Here is a 5,584-nt window from a genome sequence, read left to right on the forward strand (position 1 = left end):
ATCCAGATCAATCCAGCCCCAGCACAGCCTGGGCACCGTGTTTGGGACCCTTCTAACAACATGTGTGCCCAGAAAGCCCCAGATAAAAGCTCAAATTCTGGGCAGTCTTAGGAGAAAGCTCATCCTGGCTCAGAGCCTCAGCTTCCCCGTCTGGGAATGGAGGGATGAGCCCTTGGGATGGTACTCTGTACTGCAAGGGCGGGTCAGGGTGTGGCTCTGCACCCAGGCGCCATGTGGAAGGGGTCTGTAGGGACTAGGAGGGCAGCCACCCACCTATGGGTGCCAGCAGAATCACTGGCCGGCCGCCCAGTCCCTGCCTCTCTGGAGAATGGCCCTCTCTCGGGCCGATCTGTCTTGAGTCAGGGCCGCAGCATGAGAGACGAGGTGGTGTAGGATCTGTGGCCATCCTGGATGAGCTGAAGACTGGGGGGACACAGTGGGCATGGGGACTGCTGGCTGATGTCCCACGTAGACCCCTGACATCGCGTAGGAAGAGGTTGTCCTGTTGACCTGTTGAAAAGACCCTGAAGGTCACACGGCGCATGGGAAGCAAACTCCGGAGCCTCCCGGGATGGGACTTTGAGCAGGCACGGCAGGGTGGGAGGGTCTCCCAGGACAGACTCTGTGAGAGGGCTTGAGGGCCGCATGCAGGCAGTCTGACCCCGGCTTCTCCGCGCCAGTGCAGGAGGACAAGAGGGGCGAATGTTGCTGTTTCCCCCTGTAGAATGCGGACGCCAGTCGTGGTGGTGGAAGGCCTTCCCGGGAATCGAGTCAGGCGCTGGGTACAAGGACTGTACAATGCTTCCCCTGCCCTGAGTCTAAGTTCCCGCTGGCTGGCGCGAGGGGAGAGCTGACATCAGAAGCATGCATCGCTCAAGCCCTTGCACTGTGCTCAGCCCTGTGCCCGGCACCATATGCCTATTATCTCATTTAACCCTCCAACAACCTGGAGGAGCCAGGATTCCAGCACCAGCCCTGCTGCGGCGAGGAAGCATGACACAGAATTGTGTGTGTGTGTGCCGCTGCAGGACCCGGACAAAGGGCCCAGCACGTGTCAGGGAAGGCGCGGCGCGGGTGACGTATGGGCGCAGTCACCAGGCAGGTGTGGCAGGGAAGGGTGTCCCAGGCGGCAGAAGAGCTTGGACAGAGGCCCAGGAGACGTGAGCTGCTGTAGACGCGTGACTTTCTCCCGGCCTTGTTTACGTGGGATTCATCCTACACCCTTCACCCTTGCTGCCCCTCGTTGGAGGCACTCACCGCAAAAGGGGTCTCAGGTTTCAATGAGATCTGTCTCCCACCCAGGCCACTGGGCAGGGCAGGGCGCCTCCTTGCTCGCAGTTACACCCACGCGGGCAGAGGCTCTGAGCAGCCCCTCTGCAATGACACCTTCCGTCTGAGGAGCTGCTGGGCTGCCCTGCCCGGCCACTACTGAGAGAAGGAAGAGGTTGTATCCATCCTCCCGGGAGCTGGGAAGGTGGGGCTGGCCTGCCTCCCTCCCTCCCAGCCCAGCAAGTGTCTGCAGCTGGCACGGCAGCAGAGGCGATGCCGTCCTGGCCTCAGAGAGCCGGGAGCCTCTGCTTCTCTTCCTCGCCTGCCCCTGAAGGCCTTCTGAGGGCTTTTGTTTTCCTCCTTCATCATCCTCAGGGATGCTAGAGTAGAGAAGAGAGATTTGCCCTGGTGAACCTGTTATAGAGCAGAAAGTAAACTTTTTAGGTCAGAAGGGTCCGCCCCTCGGGTTTTAGCCTGAAGGTCTGTGCCGCTCTGTTATTACTAATAATAATCATTACGGCCTTCCTGTGTGTCATCGTTACACAGGGTCACCACACAAGGGGCAGGCCTGCTGGGGAGGAGAGGTTTATCTGTTTACTCCACAGACACTGGGCGCCTGATGCTACCCCAAACTCTGAGGACCCCCAAAGTGGGCTAAACAGCCCCAGTCCTCAGGGAACTTTGAGTGCAGTGGGGAATTAATACCACAGGCCATGCCCGTCCTGAGCACAAGGCAGGTACTGTCACTAGCCTTGTTTGCAGATTTTAAAACTGAGGCAAAGCTGGGCATGGTGGTGCCCGCCTGCCATCTCAGCATTCTAGAAGGCTGAGGCAGGAGGATCACAGGTTCCAACCTAGCCTGGGCAACAAGCAAGACCCTGTCTCAAAATTAAAAGTAAAAAGGGAGATGTACTCAGTTCAGAGGCCCTGTGTTCATTCCCAACATTGGAGGTTGGGGTGAGGCAGAGCAGATGGTACCCAAGATCATAAAGAAGTAAGGACAGAAATGAGCCCAGGCTGCTGGCTGGGGGGGGTCTCACTTGCCCCTAAGAGACCAGGGATAACTCTTCATACTCCAAGGCCAAAGGCGCGCAAACTTCCAGACTGGCAGGGTGGGGCTGAGAGGAGGGTCGACAGTTATCTCCGAAGTCCAGCTGCCCTCCTTGTCCCAGGGCCACCCACCCATCCGGCACCCACCCTCTCCAAGGAAGAGGACCCAGAGGAGTAGGCCCTGCTGTCCTCCCAGGGCTGGGAGCCAGCAAGGACAGTGATGGTCTGCTGGCCGGGTTACGGAGATCGGGGTCACATAGCGCCTGTCAAGCCTTAGATCCAGAACACAGTCTGTGTCCCCCGTACTTGTGGAGGAGGAGAATCCAGAGGGAGAGACCAAAGGGAGCCAAAGCTGGAAGGGAAGTGGAGGGCCCTATTCTGCCTCTGAAAATGCCCCTTGTGGCTCATGTGAATTTGCCCCACTGAACTAGTGCCCATGATTTACTAAGGGGCAACCACAGTGTTTTATGTGTATCATTTCTTTTGTTTGTTTGTTTGGTTCGTTGGTTTTCGTTTTGTTGTTGTTGTTGTTGTTTGAGACAGGGTCTTGCTATGTAGTTCAGGCTGGCCTCAAACTCTCTCAGTGATCCTCCTGCCTCAGCCTCCCAAGGCTGAGGGATGACAGGCAAACACCACCATGCCTGGCTGTTGATGTCTTTTTAGAAAGTTTTGATTAGTACATGATGGCATTTTTTTTTCCTCATTGAGTTTATTGGTACATTTTAGGTATACAGTACAGTTACACATTATTTGGACATGATGGCATGTATAATGATTACATTATGAGGGAGTTGCTACATGTACACAGCAATGCCTTGTATTAATATGTTATATTTGTTACAGTCAATAAGCCAGTAAGTCCATAGTCCATAATTTATAGACTCCCTCAGTTTCCCCTACTGTGCTTTTTTTTTGGTTTTTTGACACCAGGTCTCACTATGTAGTTGAGACTGACCTGGAACTCACTATGTAGCCCAGGCTGGTCTCGAACTCACAGTGATCCTCCTGCCTCAGCCTCCCGAGTGCCGGGATTACAGGCGTGCACCACCACACCCAGCCAACCCCTAATGTTCTTTTTGGAGGAGTCTGGGGGGTTATTGGGAATTTAACCCAAGGTCTTCTCACTGTGCTACATCCCCAACCCTTCATTTTTATTTTGAGACAAATTACCCAGTTTAAACTTTCGATCCTCCTGCCTCAGCCTCCCAGAGTGCCAGGATTTCACCAGGCCTGGCCCCCTGATGTACTTTTCTGTCCCAGGTCACATCCAGGATCCCACATGGTGTTTAGTCCTCACATCTCCTGAGGCCCCTCTGGGCTGTGACAGTTTGGGGGGCTTTCCTTGTTTCCAGTGACCTTGACAGTTCAGAGGCCCGGTTGGTGTTTTGTACAGTGTCCCCTGATACGAGTCTGTCCGGTGTGTTTTTCACGGTCAGAGTGGGGTCACGGCTTTGGAGGAGAAAGCCCAAAGTGGAGAAATGAGCAAAACGTCCTCATCCCATCCCATCAGAGACACGATGTCCCCGTGACATCACCCAGCTGAAACTGACCTTGAGCAGCTGGCTGAGCGGCACCCACACTTTTGTCTTCGTTCGTTCAGCAGATGTTTACTGAGCCACCTACTGAATGCTAAATGGTGATGGCAGCAAGTGGGCGGGGCGGGCAGGTCTCCAGTCAAGGCCTCAGCAGGCTTTGGGCTGGAGTACAGGAGTAAGTGTTCAGGAGGCAGGGAAGGGTGCCAGACACTGAGGAAGGCTTCAGAGTTAAGACTTGCTGGGCGCCGCAGTGCACATCTATAAGCCCAGACTCTGGGAGGCTGAGGCAGGAAGATCGAAAGTTCCAGCCCAGCCTGGTCAACTTAGTGACTCCCGACGGAAATTGCTAAAACGACCAGGTTTTGGGGAGCATCGCTGCAGGCAGAGGGAGCCGTGTGTGCAAGGCACAGGCAGGAGGAGGCCAGGGGCGGGGCGTGAAGGGACTGGTGCTGGAGGAGGCGAGGCTGCCGAGGTCCCAGGCACCACCTTACCCTGAGATTGGGACAGAACAGCAGCGCTGCTACCTGCTTCTGTCCTGGCTCTGGCGGCCCTATGGGGAGAGCCCAACAAGTAGGCTGTGGGGAGGAGGCCGCCGTGACCAGCTTGACTGATTTCTGCAGTGTGACAGGGAAGGAGGGGACACCCAGGCCTAGTGTGAAGTAGGCATCTGGCTTTCCTTTCCGAAAGGCAAAGGCAGCGGGGTCCTGCCCCCACCCACAGCCCCCGCAGGGCGGGCTCCTCGTCTTCTGAGGCCCCACCCACCCCGAGCTTCCACCTATGGGCTCTCTGCCAGCCCACTTCATTTACATAATCCATAAAACCCATGCCCCCCCCGCCACATACGATTCAGTGAATTGTAGCACGAATGCAACTATGACCATTACCTAATTCCAGAGCATTTCCGTGGCCCCAAAGGGAAACCCTGTGCGGATGAAACTGTCGCTCCCCTTTCCCTTCTTCCCCCTGCTCATCCTAATCAATTTTCTGTTGCTGTGGATTTGCCAGTAGCGGGTATTTTATACATAAGTGGAAACATACAATTTGCGACCTTTTCTGTCTCCCCCACAGGGCACAATGCCTTTAAGGTCCGTCCATGTTGTAGCGTGTGTCAGTACTTCATTCCTTTTCGTGGCTGAGTAATATTCCATTGTGGGCTGGGCCACTTCTTGTGATGCATTCACTCATTGGTGGACATCTGGGCTGTTTCCACTTTGGGGCTGCTGTGAACATGCATGTACACGTGTTTGGATCCAGGACGAGAAGCGCTGGATTGGATGCTAACTTGGGTTTTGAGAAACTGCCTGGCGGTTTCTCATCCTACCCTATCTTTTATTCCGGGCAGAGGCCACTCCTGCCCTGGTCGGAGAAACAAACACATGCAAGGTATGGGGCCGTGACAGGCCTTTGGCAATTCTGGCCCAAGCTTCATAGGGAAAAAGCTGCAGATCAGGGTTGCAGAATCACCCGTGTGCCTTTGGTCTTTTAGGCCCCAAGAGTGAAAGCCCAGGGGCCTGGAGGGCCAAAGCCATGGGGAGGACCTGCAGAGGCAGAGGAGCCGACGGGAACGCAGCGACCCTGGCAAGAGGCGGGAGGAGGCACGGGGGCCCTGTGCCACCGCCAGGACGGACTGGACGTCAGGATGGAAGCGGCGTGGCCGGCGGGGTCCAAGTGCCCCAGAGAGGACGGGGAAGGACGGCCGAGGATGCCTGGCATCGGGCCTCCCACAGCCG

The sequence above is a fragment of the Fukomys damarensis genome, unplaced genomic scaffold, assembly GCF_012274545.1.
Source record: "Fukomys damarensis isolate Sample0158 unplaced genomic scaffold, DMR_v1.0_HiC HiC_scaffold_37, whole genome shotgun sequence".
NCBI classification, from domain to species: Eukaryota; Metazoa; Chordata; class Mammalia; order Rodentia; family Bathyergidae; genus Fukomys; species Fukomys damarensis.